This window comes from Acipenser ruthenus, chromosome 8 (genome assembly GCF_902713425.1).
Source record: "Acipenser ruthenus chromosome 8, fAciRut3.2 maternal haplotype, whole genome shotgun sequence".
NCBI lineage: Eukaryota > Metazoa > Chordata > Actinopteri > Acipenseriformes > Acipenseridae > Acipenser > Acipenser ruthenus.
This window is the reverse complement of record NC_081196.1, coordinates 23,188,748-23,208,923: the sequence shown is the minus strand read 5'-3', so window position 1 is coordinate 23,208,923 and position 20,176 is coordinate 23,188,748. Positions and strand designations below refer to the sequence as shown.

Genomic DNA, 20,176 nt, shown 5'->3' with positions numbered 1-20,176 from the left:
AGCAATTGTTATTTTGATTTTACTTCACCACCTGACTCTCGTTCTGCCTCTGAACACAACAACCTCGATCAGCCAAAGCTGCTGGTTTTTATGCATGTGACCGTCTCAGTCTGGATACGGTCACATTCTGCACGAGTTTAGCATGGATGGGGAATTTTAACCAATACCTTTTAAACAATACCTTTTAAATACTGTAATAATAACACAACACCAATACAAAATAATACATATACACACAGAGGTGGGGTGTACCACGTCACAATACCAAAAAACAAATTGTCTGAACTGTGGAAAATGCACATCTTAAGAATCTTTATAAAATACTAAGGGATTTCTGTGGAAATGTAAGAATTGCCCATGTAGAAGAATATAACATTTCAAGCTAAATGAAAACAAACAGGGGAATCCTGACTTTGTCACATCAAATAATGTATTTTTAGTAGTTTGTGAATGCTACAGAAAAACACAAAAAGACACTTCTGCACATTATCCACTCCTTGAAAAATGACTGAAATCCAAGACGTCATTATATATATATATATTTTTACTTCCGTTCTGCTGAAACAACAGCATCTTGCACTCACAGAAAAAAAAAAAAATTCTGGGCCATCTCAACTCTGCCTCCTGGTGGATCTTTTCAATTCAACACATCAAAAATAAATATTTACTTACTTTAGCATGTTTCAATTATGTATTTATTTATTTACATTTGTATAGCGCTTTTATACAGGGGTATCGCAAAGCACTGTACAAAACATAGTAAAGAGAATGATACATTAAGATAAAACAATACAGCAGTGTGGAGTAGTGGTTAGGGCTCTGGACTCTTGACCGGAGGGTCGTGGGTTCAATCACAGGTGGGGGATACTGCTGCTGTACTTCACCTAGATTGCTCCAGTAAAAACCCAACTGTCTAAATGGGTAATTGTATGTAAAAATAATGTGATGTCTTGTAACAATTGTAAGTTGCCCTGGGTAAGGGTGTCTGCTAAGAAATAAATAATAATAATAACATAATATATCTACCACTGTCAGATCATCAGACAGATCAGTAACAGTGTAGAATAATAGTGTCAAATAAATAAATATAGGTGTGTGTATATATATACACTTTTACATAATAGTATTAATAAAACTAATAAGAAAAAATACAATCATTCAATAATAGCACAATAAAAGCAGCAATTAAAAGTTACATTCAAACCCATTAAGATAAACCGGACAATGTATAATAATATGTTTTTCAGTCTTGATTTAAAAACTGTAACAGTATGTCCTTCCCTGACAAATACAGGCAGAGCATTCCATAATTTTGGTGCTCCACAGGAAAATGCCCTACCTCCCATATTACTTTTGTTGACCCTTGGAACAGCAAGCAGCCCCGCATCCTGTGATCTCAGAGAGGGGCTAGGATGGCATGGGATCAGCAATTCCTGCAGATAAACAGGTGCTAGACCATTAAGGGCCATATATGTTAGCAGCGAAGTCTTAAAATCAATTCTGTATTCCACCAGGAGCCAATGTAAAAATGCTAAGACAGGGGTAATATGGTCACATTTTTTGCTTTTAGTCAGAATTCTAGCAGTTGTGTAGTGAATAAGCCGTTGGCGGGATACCAAACGCTTTGAGATACCAGAGAAAAGTGCATTGCAGTAGTCAATCCTTGATGAAACAAACCATGCATCAGCTTCTCAGCATCAGATGCAGGAATACTTGACCTAAGGTTAGCTATATTTCTCAAATGATAGAATGATATTTTAGTTATTTTCCTAATATGATTCTCAAAAGATAGATTAGGATCAAAGATGACCCCCACATTTCTGATTTCTAATTTTAGTTCCAAAGAGTTCCAAACTTACATAATTTGTCATTTTTTTGTTGATTTTGTGAGCCCACAAGCATAATCTCTATTTTATCTGAATTCAGCATTAAGTTATATGACATCCAACACCATAATATCACCTCAGTAGAAGGGTTGCCTGGATTTATGGAAAAATATACCTGGGTGTCATCTTCGTAACAATGGAAATTAACTCCGTGCCTGCGGACATAAGAACATAAGAACATAAGAAAGTTTACAAACTTCTCATTTGGTTGTTAGTAGCTTATTGATCCCAGAATCTCATCAAGCAGCTTCTTGAAGGATCCCAAGGTGTCAGCTTCAACAGCATTACTGGGGAGTTGGTTCCAGACCCTCAATTCTCTGTGTAAAAAAGTGCCTCCTATTTTCTGTTCTGAATGCCTAAGGGCAGCATATATAGAGAGAATAACGGGGAACCTAGAACAGGGCCCTGCGAAACACTGCAGGTAACTTCTGACAAATCTGCTTGTGTCTCCCCGCTAGAGACGTACTGGAACCTATCGGAAAGATAAGACCTAAACCAGGGTAGAACACCTCCAGACAACCCCACTAAACTTTCAAGCCGATTTAATAGAATGAAATGATCTACAGTGTCAAAAGCAGCACTAAGATCTAGGAGAATTCAAATTAGAGGGAAGAGTCAAGAGATCATTTACTACTCTAACAAGGGCCATCTCTGTGCTGTGTGCAGCATGAAATCCAGATTGAAATTTCTCAAATATAGTATTACAATCTAGAAATGTATGTAATTGGTCAGCAACAACTCTCTCTAAAACCATGGCTATAAATGGGAGATTAGATATTGGCCTATAGTTACTATAGTGCTTTAGGATCGAGGTTGTTTTTTTTGAGCAAAGACTTTACCACTGTGACCTTAAATGCAGAGGGAACTCTACCAGAGAAAAAAATGATTCATTTATAATTGTTAAGATGCATGTATTAATGGCACAAAATGCATCTGTGATGGGGTGCCAGCTCGCTCCAATAATTTGTGTTTTGTTATTGTTGTTATTTTTACTCTTTTCATTATGTTTTTGTGATTCTTGTTTTGTTTTGGATTGGCAGGGAGGGGGTTAAATTCCTCCCTGTAAAATACATGTGAGAATGTGGCTGGAGCCTTAAGTGTTTAATTGTTAATTATTAGTTAATTGGGCTCCAGCCACAGACTATAAAAGGGCAGGTGAAACCCTTTGTGAGAGAGGAGTTTTTGGGTGAGGTTGTTTGTTGGTGTGCTGTGCTGTTTAGTTTTGGAGAAAGAAACTGTAGTGAAGGCTAATGCCCAGCCTACAGTTCTGTATTTTGTTTGAACCTTTTTGTTGGCCCTTGTGCCTGTTTATTTGATTATTTTTTGTTGAATAAAGATCATTATTTTGCCCCTTCCACTGCCTCTGAGCCTCAAACCTCTGTCATCCTGCCCCACGTGGTGTTAGAAGTGGGATAGCGCCACCTAGAGGCTGAGAGCAGTATTTTTTTTTTTTAATTTTGATTTTTTTTGAATTCTTGGATTTTTGGAGGTTTTTTTTTTTTGGCGGTGCGCAGAATGGGAAATAAACAAAGGCAGCGAAGAAAGCAGCAGCTACCAACCCCGTCCTTGGCAGCCACCCCACCAACACCACCTTCACCACCATCACGGGAGATCTGGGAGTGGTTGGTGCACCCCGAAGCAGACCTCTTCCACGACCTCCCCACAGCCCTCAGCATGCTGTGGCATCGAGATGGGGAGAGGTGGGAGGAGTGGGAGAGAGAGCACCACCCGGGGTCCCTCCAGGAGATAGCCGTCATGGTCCTGGCATACCTGGCGATAGACATGGGGGAGATCCCCCTCCTTGAAGAAAAGGGGGTGGAGCCGCTGCCGTCGCCCAGAGTGGGGGAGCCGCTGCCGTCGCCCAGAGAGGGGGAGCCGCTGCCGTCGACCGAGAGGGAGGAGCCAGAACGTCCGCAGCCCGAGAGGGAGGAGCCCGAACGTCCGCAGTCCGAGAGGGAGGAGCCCGAACGTCCGCAGCCTGAGAGGGGGGAGCCCGAACGTCCACAGCCCGAGAGGGAGGAGCCCGAACGTCCACAGCCCGAGAGGGAGGAGCCCGAACATCCACAGCCCGAGAGGGAGGAGCCCGAACGTCCTCAGCCCGAGAGGGAGGAGCCCGAACGTCCACAGCCCGAGGGGGAGGAGCCCGAGCGGGAGGAGTCGGTGCGTCCACGGCCCGAGCGGGAGGAGTCGGTGCGTCCACTGCCCGAGCGGGAGGAGTCGGTGCGTCCACGGCCCGAGCGGGAGGAGCCGGAGCTGTCTCTCCCTCCACCGCCAGCAGAGGGGGAACAGCCGGAGCTGTCTCTCCCTCCACCGCCAGCAGAGGGGGAACAGCCGGAGCTGTCTCTCCCTCCACCGCCAGCAGAAGATGCTGGAGGTCCCTCCCAGCCTCTGTACCAGCTGCTGAAGGGAGCGCGGGGACAAACTGCCCGGCGGCTAAGAGGCACAGCACCGCCCAAGGATGCCTGCCTGTCCGCATCGCCAGGGGTTGCCTGCCTGTCCGCATCGTCTAGAGAAACTCTCAGTGTGCTTTCTCCGCCGTCGCCTGGGGTCGCTGCTGGTCCGCCGTCGCCTGGGGTGGAGCTACTGTCCCGAGCGCCTGGGGGTCCAGAGGGTCCTGCGCCGCCTGGGGGTCCAGAGGGTCCTGCGCCGCCTGGGGGTCCAGAGGGTCCAGCGTCGCCAGAGGGGCCAGGGGTTCCCGCGTCGCCAGAGGGGCCAGAGGGTCCAGCGTCGCCGGAAGGACCAGCGTCGCCGTTCCCGCCTCCGCCACCAGAGGGAGACGAGCTGCTGTTCTCGCCTCCGCCACCAGAGGGAGACGAGCTGCTGTTCTCGCCTCCGCCATCAGAGGGAGACGAACTGCTGTTCCCGCCTCCGCCATCAGAGGGAGACGAGCTGCTGTTCCCCCGTCCGCCACCAGAGGAGCTGGAGCGGGCTCTACCTCCTGCTGCCAACAGAGAAGAGGAACTCTGGCCACTGCCACCCTGGCCGGAGGTTCCTGCAATGTTGGCCACGCCCAAGGATGCCTGCCTCGCATCGCCTGGGGTTGCCTGCTGCTCTGCTTTTGTTCCTCCTAGGGTCGCCGAAGGTCCTGCTTCGCCTGGGGTCGCCGAAGGTCCTGCTTCACCTGGGGTCGCCGAGGGTCTTGCTTCGCCTGGAGTCGCTGCTAGTCCTGAATGGCAGCAGGAAGTACTGTGGCTGGAGCCTCACAAAGGGGAGCTGCCGGCCACGAAGAAGGGGGGGGAGGTGAGGAGACCACCTCCACCACAGCCCCGACCACCACCCCTGTGCCACAGCCCGGCGCCTGGGGGTTGGATCCCTCGGCCTGGGCTCCCGGACACCCAGGCTCCATGTCTGGACCTTTGGTCGCTGGGCCTGACTCCCAGGTCGCAGCACCACCAGGCACAGGAGGTCGCCTGGTCTCCTGCTCCGCTCCCCCTGGTTGCCCAGACGTCGCTGCACTGTCGCCTGGGCTCGCACCTCTGCCTGGGGCTGCAGCCGGCTGGTCGCCTGCCTGTGCTCCCGATGCCCCATCCAATGCACCTGGGTCCCCTTTCGCCAGGTCTCAGTCCCGCCAAGAGGGCGCCAGGCTATGGACTGACCCTCCCTCAGCAATGGGAGAAGGAAGACCTCCCACCATGGCCGCCCCCATGGGCCACTTGCTTCCCCTCGTCCGGGACTTTGGGACAAAGGGGGGAGGTGGCCGTTGGGGCCAAGTGTGCTGCGCACAAGGGGGGGGGGGGAATGTGATGGGGTGCCAGCTCGCTCCAATAATTTGTGTTTTGTTATTGTTGTTATTTTTACTCTTTTCATTATGTTTTTGTGATTCTTGTTTTGTTTTGGATTGGCAGGGAGGGGGTTAAATTCCTCCCTGTAAAATACATGTGAGAATGTGGCTGGAGCCTTAAGTGTTTAATTGTTAATTATTAGTTAATTGGGCTCCAGCCACAGACTATAAAAGGGCAGGTGAAACCCTTTGTGAGAGAGGAGTTTTTGGGTGAGGTTGTTTGTTGGTGTGCTGTGCTGTTTAGTTTTGGAGAAAGAAACTGTAGTGAAGGCTAATGCCCAGCCTACAGTTCTGTATTTTGTTTGAACCTTTTTGTTGGCCCTTGTGCCTGTTTATTTGATTATTTTTTGTTGAATAAAGATCATTATTTTGCCCCTTCTGAGCCTCAAACCTCTGTCATCCTGCCACAGCATCTTTTAATAATTTGGTAGGAATTGGATCAAGGGAACACGTAGTAGTTCTCATATGTGTAACTAATGCCGTCATTTCTTGTAAAGTGATACTGCACTCACATGTCGGGAGGGAGATTTACAACCAAAACTCATTATATTTCTGTCACACCCTCACATTTACTGTAAGTATACAAGTCGAGTCGATTCTTTTGGAATGCACTCTCTGAGTATTAACTGGTGCTAAAGTATCTAAAATCTTAGTCATAGATATATTGTAGGTATTAACTATCTCATCTAAGGACTGATTAACTAGTGAAAAATGTCTGTTTGATTATGTATTTGTTGTGAAAGGTAGAGACTAGTCCACCTCCCCTCAAAAGAGCGTGCTTTCTGAATTAAGAAGTAGTTCGGAGGAGAAGCCTGTCCTCAGCTCATACATTGTCCTGTCCTCATACATTGTCCTCAGCTCTAAGACATGTTTCAGTTAATGCTAGAAAATCCAGATTAGAATCCTTAATAAAATCATAAATTAAAAGTGATTTGCTAGAGAGATCCAACATTAAATAAAGCCAGACGTGTTGTTGTATAATCAGATGCAAGCTGTGTTGTACAGTTAGTAGGGATTTGAAGAAGATTGGTGCAACAACTACCACAGGGTTCATGATCATTTGAGTATTTAGTAAAGGATGTAGTAGTGATTCAACCATGAGGAGCCGACACAGCTTCAATGGGATAAGCCTTTTTTAGATTTTCCAGAGATTCATTAATTGGGATTGTCTTTGCTGAATAACGTTCCTCACTAATACCTTGCCCTTCCCTAGATCTTAATCTAAAAAATCTGTAAAGCCGTGAAGCCATAAATATTTGCATTTTATTATGCATTTCTCGCTTATGAAAAAAAAAAAAAAAAATTTTTGGTACTAAATCAAATTCCACAAACAGGTCGCCAACATTTCTGGAGCAAAATAGGTTTTATGGGTGTGATTCGCCAAATATTTTGCTCGCAAATATTTATGGCTTTACAGTAAATCACTTAACTCAGCTTAACTTAGTGTGTAGTTCAAAGTTATAAATGGGGCTACTTTTGTGTTCCCTTTGTTGGCGTAGGATAATAAAAAAACAAAAAATGTTGTCCTAAAATTATTTCTATTTCTACCTTCAAGGTGTCCGTATACATCGAATATACAGACTTCTCAGAGGTTGGAGGCACTCGACTTCATCTTGTGCCACACAACGTCCCGAGGCGTCTGTATATTCGATGTATACGGACACCCTGTCGGGCCTTATTGCATAGTTATAAAACACATGTTAAATATTAAATACAGGCATGACCACATTTGTGGAATGGAATGGTAAGTAAAATTAGCCAGTTGACTTACAAGTACTTCTGAGAGCTCAGAGTATCATGTTACTAATTGTCTGGACTCTTCTTTGGTTGTTAAGAAAACAACTGTACATGTGCAAAACACTATTGTAGATCTTTAGAAACAGGTACAATTCTCTCTTTTTGAGGCGAATTTCATTAACCAAGTGCCAGTCCAGCTCCAGAAACCTGATGGAATACAGTACGTGGTTTCTATGCTATTGTCTTACCCATTAATATGTTATAGGGTTTGTGTACAAGGCAATTATAAATTTAATCAGTGTTACAGGTTGTGTTGCTGTCAAAAGCTGTTTTGTAGTCTTTTTGTAACCAGTTATGTTTTATGTAGTGATGGTTGTTGGGCAACATAAGAATGACTGTCTATAGGGGCTCCCAAGTGGCGCATCCGGTAAATGCGCTCCGCGTGGAGTGCAGGATGCACTCTATAGTCTGGACGTCGCCGGATCGAGTCCAGGCTATTCCAGCTCCCAGGGGGCGGCGCACAATTGGCTGAGCGTCGCCCGGGGGGAGGGAGGGTTAGGTCGGCCAGAGTGTCCTCGGCTCACCGCGCACCAGCAATCCCTGTAGTCTGGCTGGGCGCCTGCTGGCTTGCCTGTAAGCTGCCCGAGAGCTGCGTTGTCCTCCGATGCTGTAGCTTTTGGGTGGCTGCATGGTGAGTCCGCAGTGTGAAAAAAAGCGGTCGGCTGACGGCACACGCTTCGGAGGACAGCGTGTGTTCGTCTTCGCCCTCCTGAGTCAGCGCAGGGATGGTAGCGGTGAGCTGAGCTTTAAAATAATAATTGGCCATTCCAAATTGGGAGAAAATAATTGGCAACGACTAAATTTATAAAAAAAAATAATAAAAGAAAATGACTGTAACAAAGTACTTTGGGGTGTTGCTAAGGCTTTTGAAATGCAGTTTCCTTATTTTGTTTCAAGTGCATGTTTTGCTGCTCATTACGTTTAAAGGCTATGAATTCTGACTCACGGTCGAGTTAGAGTTTGAGTATTGGACTCCTCCTTCCATGTCCTACAAGGAAATCTCAAACCTTAAATTCCTTTAGGCACTTTTTGCTACTTGTTTGTTGAATTGCATTATATACCTGTGCCAGACAAGAATTTAAAAAAATCCTCACAAATTGCTTGTTCATAGCAGGGTTGGCACCACATAGTGACAGTCGACCTCAGAAACTGATCGTTCACTAATCACATGCTTCAAGCAGTGGCAGCAGCAACATGGCAATGTTGTGTGTGTTTAAAGTGTACACAGTGCACTCCATTTATAAGTATCAACCACATATAGTGATCAAAACCACTGGGGCAAAATCATTCCTATTCTAACCAATGTAAAATAATCCGCTTGTAAGATCAAGCAATCTGTTTATAAGAATCATTTTGGGGCAAATTGACTAAATGTAATACGGTACTTGATCAAGTGCAATGACGTGTACAGCTAATAAAGCTGTTTTTGAATTTGATCACATCTCGCGGGATTAGGCACATACGCAGCGTGGATCGTGCAATTATGCAGGAAACACTGGACAAGTTTGTAATCAAACAGTGACTGCACCACTGCATTGTGCAGGTAGGTTTTTTGTATTCTCTGTTAGTGAAAACGTGTTTTAATAAAGTGAATACACATTCATTGAATACATACCGAGTATAGCAGTGTTATTGTGTGGCGGCGCAGTGAGGAGGAGGAGGAGGGGGGATTGCGGAGTTTTGTGTCTTCGATATGTGAAAAATTGTGAGATTTGCATTGCAACTGAAAATAAGTAAGCCACAGGTGCTAAATGCAGTGGTAGTTCTGACAGCAAAATACTGTACTCTAACGTCATTTTAATTTCAAAGGCCATCATATATAACACCGCATTCAGTTAAACTAGGTACAATCGCGTCTCAGGTATACTGTAATCTATAACAAAATTTGTCAATGTAAAAAAACAAGTTAGAAAAATGCAACAGCCGTTTAAAGGGGTGATATCAAACACAAAAGTCCAAGTTATGAGAAGCAATTAGGCCAATCTTGTCAAGCATCAAGCATATAGGAATACTGAAAAGTCTCTCTACTTTATTATGAGCATTATTATTGAAAAGTATTTAAAATTGACATTTTTTAAGCTTTCCCATGATTTGAAATTCAAATGCAAATTCTTATATTTCAGAATATACAAATACCAAGTTGCATTTAAATTATTATTATTTATTTTTTTAGCAGACACCCTTATCCAGGGCAACTTACAAACACCCTGTGGTGTTTATTTTATAACATAAATAATGGACGTGTTTATGATTTGTAACACTTTTTAAACATTCATACACATTTATAACAGGACTGGCGTATAACATCTAAACATTAAACTTAGCAAAAATGGCACAGGTTAAACACATAGGGTCAATTGCAATGAACTGAAAGCAGCGTACTACTGGGGATGATCCCGTGGTTAGTACGCAGCTACGCACTAAACTAGTACGCAAGTTAAATACCAATTGCAATGAACTTGGTGGCTGAAGTTAGTCCCCAGCTGCGTACTAAAAAAGGTCTCAATTGCAACAAACCCCAAAATAACTGCTGCTGCCCTCTAGAGCAGGGGTAGGCAACCCTGGTTCTGGAGTGCCACAGACACTTCTGTTTTTTTATTTTACCCAAGCCCCTTAATAAATTAATTGATTTAATGATTGGCTTAATTGGTTAGAATTACTATGTGTTCGAGGTATTTAGCAATTGACAATTAAGAGATACCTATAAAACCTGCAGGATTGTGGCACTCCAGGACCAGGGTTGCCTACCCCTGCTCTAGAGGATACTAAATACGGGACTAGTGGAAGACATGTGAAAGTCCCAGAATGTACTGCCAGCTTATTTTTGCTGAAATAATAATGTGTGCATATAATATACACACACACACACATATATATATATATATATATATATATATATATATATATATATATATATATATATATATATATGTCGTCACTATAGTATATTTGAAGCATCTGCTGCCTGTACGGATATTGTAATAGTAAAATAACTTTTCGACTTACATTACGACTACAATACTGTTAACTACTAATAATGAAGGAAGGTGTCGGCAGCATTACAGTTATTCATGGAGAGCCTGTAGTATGCGATAGTAGGTTTCACATTTGAGAGACGCATTTTTTTTTGGGGGGGGGGGGGGGGGCAGCAAGTCGTTTCATTCCCTTTAATTTGACGGGACTCGACATGGTTCTTAGGGGCAAGCAGGGATATTGAGGAGTAGGGACACAGTGGGTAGAATGTGAGTTAAGTGTTATTTTACGTAGTAGGACCTGGGGGCACATTGAAAAATAAAACAAACCATGCTCTTCTCAGGCTGTTTTTAGAAATGATTATCTGTGATACTTCTTCGGAATACCACCCCTTCCCTGTTTTGTACTTGTTGTGGTCCAATGAGAACGGTGATTAAACAGCCTGTGTGTGTTGACCACGGTTATCCTTTACTCCCTGGGCTGCACCGCACAAGCTGCAACTGTCTGTATCATGTATAAAGCTAATGTTGTAATCAAAAACAGAATTCAAAATGATTATTAGCTCATAATGTCGTAATATACATACATTACTGTTACAAATATTTCAAATGTTCTGATTCAGAGCCATCCCGCCTTGCGCCATGTCTGGCTCCCTGTAAAAGGATGAAGCGGTTCTGATAATGAATGAATGAAAGAATGATTCAGAGCCCCCTTCAGTTCCTGTTTGGTAACAACAACAATGCATGTAGTACCGTACTAAATCTGGGGATCAGCTAGTCTCCAACTTTGTTCTGTTTGTTTTTTCGATGCAATTGGTACTAACTTAGTATGCAGCTGGGGATGATCCTGAGATAGAACCTTCCTAGCTAGTATGCAACTTAATACGCAGCTCCGTAATAACTCTGCAAGTTCGTTGCAATTTACCCATAACGTTTAACAGTTATTTAGAGTTCCAAATGACTAAACAACAGTGTTACACCTAATGAAGTATGAACACCGCTGTTTATGAATAGATCAATGTAACAGGGCGAGGAGCCCTGTACAGGGTTCTGTTTATTTATTTTTAGAGCGGGGTCCCCCTCTGCCCCTGTGTTATTTTGTATTTGTTTTGTATTATTATTATTATTATTATTATTATTATTATTATTATTATTATTATTATTAATATATGACGGCGAAGCGCCGCAGGTTTAGTTATTTTGTATTTAGATATGACGGCGTAGCCGTGTGTTTATTTTATTTAGTAGCGTGGATGGGCCCCATCCACAGGAATTAAAAAAAAAACCTTGTGCAAAAGGTGGCTATCTCCTGAATTAAGTGATTAATTTGTTGCTAATCGGGATGGTCATCTGCATATAAGCCTGCAGCTCTCTGCGCTCTGGGTGGAGTACTGAGGAGTGTTGGGGACGCGAGAGTAAGAGGAGGAAACAAAAGTAAAGGAAAGCGAAACTAAAAAGACATAGGAACAGTAAAGACAATCTGCCCAGCCTGACCTATTTTAGTGTTTGTGATTTTGTTTTGTTTACATATTTTATTTTGCTCTGTGAGCAAGTTTTTCTGTTTGAACTTTTTATTTATTTTTGTTATTTAATAAACGGCACACAGCGCCAGCAATAACACCTGCCTGCGTGTTTTCCCTGCATCTCTGGCCTGACGTCAGACGACTCAGCCAGCCTGCCACAAGCACTTCTATTTTTTTTTTTTTTTACTTTACACACATGCCATTTACATACAAACGTTTCACACGTCTGTGGTTTTACAGACGAGGCTGAAGTTGGCTTCTTATTCGCCAGCTTCTCATTCGCTCAGCGTCTTATTCGCAGGCTTTTAGTGCATAAATGTATTTGTCTACGTTGAAGAGCCTTGAATGTAACTGGTTAAATCACATCGGCCCGCTGATTTCTCTTTAGGTACCTGCGAGGGGCACCCCCTCTGCAAGCTACACCTGTATTTACCCCGGCCCGTGGTTCACTGGGGCAGAACAGTGGGCAACCATGCCACATATGCCAATCGCTCAGCTTCTTATTTGCTCTTTATGTATCTATGTTGAATAAGTAGCCTTGCATTTAATGGGTTAAATCACGTTGGGCCGTTGATTTCTCTGAAGGTACCTGGCGATGGGCACCCCCTCTGCAAGCTACACCTGTATTTAGCCCGGCCCAACGTGGTTTACTGGGGCAGAACAGTGAGCAAACATGTATTTATTCCTCTATGCATTTGTTTAAATCATTTATTTATTTCTACCAAATCAATTATTCCTTTATTTATTTTTAATTAGGGCTCCCGATTGGCGCATCTAGTAAAGGCACTCCACGTGGAATTCAGGGTGCACCCTATAGCCTGGACGTCGTGAGTTCGAGTTCAGGCTATTCCACAGCTAACCGTGGATGGGAGCTCCCAGGGGGCGGCGCACAATTGGCCGAGTGTCGCCCGGGGGGAGGGAGGGCTTGCGGGCTTGCTGGAAGAAGGTCTTATGGACCGATGAATCAAAATTTGAAATCTTCGGTTCATCACGCAGGGTTTTTGTACACCGTTGAGTAGGCGAAAGGATGGTTCCTCGGTGTGTAACACCAACTGTCAAACATGGAGGTGGAAGCGTGATGGTCTGGGGCTCTTTTGCTGGATCCAGAGTCGGCGACTTGCACAGAGTGAGTGGCACCCTGAACCAAAACTGCTACCACAGCATTTTGCAACGCCATGCAATACCCTCTGGTATACGCCTAGTTGGTCAGGGGTTCATCCTACAGCAAGATAATGACCCAAAACATACCTCCAGGCTATGTCAGAACTACCTTAGAAGAAAAGAACAAGACAGTAGGCTTCAAATCATGGAATGACCAGCACAGTCTCCAGACTTAAACCCCATCGAGCTGGTTTGGGATGAACTGAACAGAAGGGTGAAAGCAAAGCAACCTACAAGTGCAACACATTTGTGGGAACTTCTGCAACAGTGTTGGGAAGAACTTTCCGAACAGTATTTGATTTCCATTGTAGAAAGAATGCCACGAGTGTGTTCGGCTGTTATATCTGTAAAAGGTGGCTACTTTGATGAGTCAAAAATTTAGATTAAATTTTGTTAAACAAAATGATTCCATGATTTCTTTTTTATCTCCAATTGTTTATTTGTTCTATGCTTTAATTTCAGAGTACACTGAGACATTAAACTGCGTAAATTTCAATAAAAATTGGAAAAATGGAGGTGTTTTAAAATTTTTGACCGGTAGTATTTATGTGTGTGTGTGTGTGTGTGTGTGTGTGTGTGTGTGTGTGTGTGTATAATATATAATGTTGTTAGAAATTAGTTTATTATTTGATATGTATCATTTGTTTTTATTTCATATATGTTTTCGTTTTGTGACAGATAATTATTCTTGAATACTAACATTTTTCTACTTTCAATTTACAAAAACACTCAAGGGTAGCTAGTCTTGGCACTTGCAATCCATTCCACAGCAGGACTTTCTTTCAACCTGACCTGTCATTTAAATAAGGAATGTTAACTGAAACCTTCTTAACTTTTTAAAATGTATGTATTTATTTATTTATTTATTTATTTATTTATTTATTTAATTAATTATTTAATTGTTTAAAAAAAAAAAAACCTAAGGAAATTCATTGCAAAAACTGTGTTAAAGTAACATTAAGTATACTCAAGCAAAACCCTCAAAAGTGAGGAAATTGCAAGTTAAGGTTGACACGCAACCTTAACTATGCACCATTATGTGTATGTATGACGTCACATATGACATCAGCAATGACATCACTGATGACATAACTAATCACATGACAAATGCTCACTGAAGACTGGCCATAAGGAAATGGTTAATCCCTTTTCACATTTAAAAAAATAAATAATAATACATTTCCCTGTGCTGCTGGGCAATGTCCCGCCTTCCGGACTTGTATCTATCATTGATTTGTTTTGAATACTTTAAAACTGCCCCAACTACTGAGTGACAGCACATTCCTACATTTCTATTGGAGACTCCACTTGCGAGATTTAAAATGAGATTATAATCAGGATGGAGGCTTGTTAGCAGGATTTAAAGATGTATTACAGTTAAGCTACGGAGGATTTTAAACAGAATTGTGACGAAATGTACAAAAATTCCTACACACAAAAACCCCAGAAGAATGTGCCTATGACCATGGGGATTTTGTTGTGGAAGACAGCAAAGGAAAGAAGGTACAACTTAAGTGTGCAAGTAGAGAAAGATTTACATAAAACTCAAAAATAGCTAAAAATAAGCACCCAAAAATACAATTAATAAAACCTGAAACACAGAAGCCCTACCTGTAACACACTGTGGCAGGGTAGATGGAATCCCTGCACTGAAAAGTTCACCTTCCACCAGCAGAGGGAACAGGAGGAACCTGTCCATCCAGCAGGTTCTGGCAACTACAGGGTTAATATTCAGTAGGCTTCGTCCTGTGAGGCGACTGGGGGAGGGAACGAGGTGCTCCTGGTTTCAGACGTAGTGCCTACAAAGGTACCACGAAATGTTCCTGTGAGGACAACTGAGGAAGTCAGCGCCTCCGGTCACTTTTTTTTAAAGTAACAAAAACGCTTATTGACTGCCAAACATGAACGACTTTAAATGTGTAATGGCTGCAGTATAGGATACTGACCTTAGGTTTAGGATTTCAGTGTTGGGAGGGGATTATTCATTGTTTTATTAACAATAATATGGTAGCCAATCAGTGTGCAGTGTCCTGACAAACATTTGTTGGTACCTTTGTAAGGACAGCGTTTCAGACACAGGTGATGGGATAACCGCCGAATCCAGATGTACAAAAGGGGCAGCCTATCCAGCAGTCGGAGCACTGTTCCTGGGACAGGGGAAGCGAAGCCACGTATGTCCTAACAAAATCAACTTTTGTTTCTTTATCTCTGGCAGCCTGAGCAGACATTCATTGCTTCAGAAGATCGCTGAGCAAGTACCTGTGGGCAGACTTGACTTTGGTTTTAAATATTGTTGTAGATATGAGCACTTCTCCCTGGAACCTGTAAATATACTTTGTAAATAATTGTCAGAATTTAAAGGGGCATTGAATATATAGGAGGGTGTCAACACCACTGCAAATATATGTATCATTTAAACAACTCTGATGTGTAAAACAAGCTTGTCAGTGGAAAAATGCTTACTAAAACAGAGCACAAATTAGCTCAATGTCCAGTGCTACAAAGCCATGTTATATGTTTTTGCCCATGCACCTGTGAGTGTAATAACTGTTATGAGAAGGCAAAGGGTGATAAAATAAACAAGATAAAAAAAATTACAAAATGAAAAACTAGTTCAAAAGCAGCTGTCACTATGTAGTTGATTATATTTATTAATATTTTCAAGATTAATATTTCATAAAGAAAAGCATAGCTAGGCCCATACACAGTAGTTTATTAATCATTATCATTAAAACTAGGTAATTATAAAGAGGTGCTGCTGTTTTTAAATGGATCACAAAATATTGTGAAGTAAATGCTTGAAGATTACAGCAAATGGCACCTGTTGATTTAAGAAAAAATCAGTTACAAACTCAGTAATGTCAGTTATTTAACTAAAACATGTATCCTTCAAAGCAGACGTACTGGACCCCACCCTCTGGTTAGACAGAAGAGGAGACTTAAGGAGGAATATACAGTAAAGCTTCCTGGTTGGCTCAGTTTGTTCACCATTAATATCTAATCCTTGGACTCTTTTAGCTTGCATACTATCAGTGCTGCCAGCTGCACAGTTTTTTTATCCCGTTTTGTGGGAGAGAATGATGCTGGGCAGGTTGTTTATTTGTGGGTGGTTTTAGCAAAAACTGCTTTTTATTTTTATTTTTTTACATAAAGAAATAAATAATAGAGGATCCTTCCATGATTGACACAATAACACATCGAATCAAAATCAGAGTAAGACCACACACAGACACAGCCTCCTCCCCTGCCCTGTCAAGTATCCACCAATGGGATTGTTGTTTTTCGCAGGAAAATAGAGCAGATATTTTGAGTGATTAATAACCGAGACCCCTCAGACCCGCCAAGAGAAAGATGCTGAAATATACAGTATGAAAAATACAATCCTGTCCTTGCAGTCTGTTTGCTGTCTTGGTTAAGTGTGTTATAATTTGCCTTTGGCCAGTTTATCTACATTTTGTAAGCATCCCAAACTAGCAACATGTTATGCATTACAGAATGTAAAAGTGCCTTTAAACACATTGAACTGCATTTCAACAATAGGGAGACCAGATATGGCTCCTTGTTCACTCAGACAGGCTGAGTCAGTCAGGGTTTACAGACTTCTTCATCACAATACATTGAGGTAACTAACTTGTATTTATAAACGCATTGGGATGATTGTTGACTGTCCCGGTGAACATGGAGCCGTTTGGTCACCATATTACATGTAAGCAGATTGATATGATCGCAGGTTAAAAGTACTTTTATAAGGTGTTACTAGTAAGACCAGACCATGATATAAAAGGCATACTGTAATAATAGTAAAATTAGTATATTTTACAGGGTTTTGCTGTGAAACAACTAAATGGGCTTGTATTATATACTGATGCACAATGAAAACGCAATATTCTACATTTTACATCAATAGCTCATTGGGCACTGTCACAAAGACGGCCAGAGTGGGTTGCGTCAGACCAGAAAGGAATTCAAACACAGACGGTGGTGATGATGAGCTGAGTGCAATGGTGGCACTCAGCGTTTAATAACAAAATAAAAGGTTTAAACAACGGAATACAAAACAGGACACGGCACTTGTAGCCAAAATAAACAGACGAACAAAACGGACTAGACAGCGCACAGACAGACGAACAAAACACGGTGAGCAGATAACACTAATATTTACGTTCTTTTATATTTACTTTACTCCTTCTCTCTCTCCCGTTCTCCACTCACCGAACACCTAACCACGAGTGACTAAAAATGTGCCTATTTATACTGTTGTGCTGGGATTCAATTACTAATTAATTATTCACTTGAATCCCAGCACGTGAATTAATTCTGTGCAACCCCGTGCTCACATATTACATTTAACCAGCATGTGAAGTGATTTGTGCCCTCCTCGTGCCTAAATACAAATCTACACTTTTTAAATACACGTGAAACACAGACCCGTTTATATCCCGTGTACCAATGACTATACACCAACATTAACACACGCAACATACAACACAACACACAGAACACACAAATGCACACAGGGGCGGGGCACTTTGCCACATATACCCCCCCTTGTGCGCAGCACACATGGCCTCAACGGCCACCTCCCTCCTTAAAAATCCAGCAGTCCAGGACAAAGTCTCGGGCTGGGAAGGGAGGCTTCAGTGGGCCCATGGCTGGCCATGCTGTCAGCACCCCTGCCGGTAGTGGCACGGCTGACAGCCTGTTGTTTTGCTCCTGCAGCGAAACTGCTGCTGGGGAAAGTGGTCTCCTGACCTCTCCCCCTGTCTTTGTAGCCAGTAGCTCCCTTTGGTGGGGCTCTGACCACAGTACTGCCGGCAGCGAAGAAGCTGCAGTGGGAGCAGGTCTCCGGACCTCCCCCACGATCTCCGGCAGCGAAACTGCTGCAGTGGGAGCAGGTCTCCAGACCTCCCCCACGATCTCCGGCAGCGAAACTGCTGCAGTGGGAGCAGGTCTCCTGACCTCCCCCACGATCTCCGGCAGCGAAACTGCTGCTGGGGTTGGTGGTCTCCAGACCTCCTCCCCCTTCTTCGTGGCCGGCAGCTCCCCTTTCTGGGGCTCCGGCCACCGTACTCCCTGCGGAGGTACGGGCAGCAGAGGCAGCTCCTGCTCCTCTGCTCCGGGCGGTGGCGGAGGCAGAGGCAGCTCCAGCTCCTCTGCTCCTGGCGGTGGTGGAGGCAGAGGTAGCTCCAGCTCCTCTGCTCCTGGCGGTGGTGGAGGCAGAGGCAGCTCCAGCTCCTCTGCTCCTGGCGGTGGTGGAGGCAGAGGCAGCTCCAGCAGCTCTGCTCCTGGCGGTGGTGGAACCAGCAGGTATTCACCCTCTGCTGGTGGAGGTGGGAGGGGCCAGCAGTCCTCCCACTGTGGTGGAGGTGGAACCAGCAGGTATTCACCCTCTGCTGGTGGAGGTGGGAGGGGCAAGCAGTCCTCCCACTGCGGTGGAGGTGGAACCAGCAGGCATTCACCCTCTGCTGGTGGAGGTGGGACCAGCAGGTATTCACCCTCTGCTGGCAGCTTGGGTCCTAGGGCTGTGGAAGCCCCGACTTCCCTCTCTTCGAGCTGTGGACGCACCGACTCCTCCCTTTTGGGCTGTGGACGCCCCGACTCCTCCCTGTTGGGCTGTGGACGCACCGACTCCTCCCTGTTGGGCTGTGGACGCACCGACTCCTCCCTGTTGGGCTGTGGACGCACCGACTCCTCCCTTTTGGGCTGTGGACGTTCGGGCTCCCCCCACTCAGGCGTAGGACGTTCGGGCTCCTCCCACTCAGGCGTAGGACGTTCGGGCTCCTCCCACTCAGGCGTAGGACGTTCGGGCTCCTCCCACTCAGGCGTAGGACGTTCGGGCTCCTCCCACTCAGGCGTAGGACGTTCGGGCTCCTCCCGCTTGGGCTGTGGACGCTCAGGCTCCTCCCGCTTGGGCTGCGGAGGCAAAACCAGCAGGCATTCTTCCTCTGCTGGTGGAGACGGGGACAGCAGGCATTCTTCCTCTGCTGGTGGACATGCTACCTGGGCTGCTGTTCCACTTATAACTGCTTCCAGGTAGCTGAGGACCAACCCCACACCTTCCTCCCAGGTGCTTACGGTCTGTTCCCTCGCATAAGCCTCCAATCGTTCCCTATCCATAAACTCCAGGAACTGGACGACTACTGGTATAGACTGGGCCTCCAGCCCAGCATTTTCCAGCATCCAGTCCCGCACTTTGATCGCGTCTTCTGCCATTTTTCCTTTTCCTTTTTTTTTTTTTTAAATCCAAGAATGCTGTTCCTGCTCTGGCTTGAGTACACTGGAGGCGCTGTAGATCCCACGCAGGACACCACGTGTCACAAAGACGGCCAGAGTGGGTTGCGTCAGACCAGAAAGGAATTCAAACACAGACGGTGGTGATGATGAGCTGAGTGCAATGGTGGCACTCGGCGTTTAATAACAAAATAAAAGGTTTAAACAACGGAATACAAAACAGGACACGGCACTTGTAGCCAAAATAAACAGACGAACAAAACGGACTAGACAGCGCACAGACAGACGAACAAAACACGGTGAGCAGATAACACTAATATTTACGTTCTTTTATATTTACTTTACTCCTTCTCTCTCTCCCGTTCTCCACTCACCGAACACCTAACCACGAGTGACTAAAAATGTGCCTATTTATACTGTTGTGCTGGGATTCAATTACTAATTAATTATTCACTTGAATCCCAGCACGTGAATTAATTCTGTGCAACCCCGTACTCACATATTACATTTAACCAGCACGTGAAGTGATTTGTGCCCTCCTCGTGCCTAAATACAAATCTACACTTTTTAAATACACGTGAAACACAGACCCGTTTATATCCCGTGTACCAATGACTATACACCAACATTAACACACGCAACATACAACACAACACACAGAACACACAAATGCACACAGGGGCGGGGCACTTTGCCACAGGCACATAATGTTATTTACATTTTAAATAGTGAGCAGATAGGTTTGTTGATTTTTTTAGTAGAATTGTTCCTTGGGATAACAAAATACTGAGCTCATGTCATGTGATTTCATAAAAACTGCATGTG

At 44.1% G+C, this 20,176-nt stretch overlaps 1 protein-coding gene across 4 annotated transcripts in view; it reads left to right on the top strand.

Annotated features, from left to right (window-relative positions):
- Positions 1–20,176, top strand: part of LOC117407400 (microtubule-associated tumor suppressor candidate 2-like) — a 323,947-nt gene that overhangs the window by 261,879 nt on the left and 41,892 nt on the right. The gene's annotated exons all lie outside the window — the stretch shown is intronic.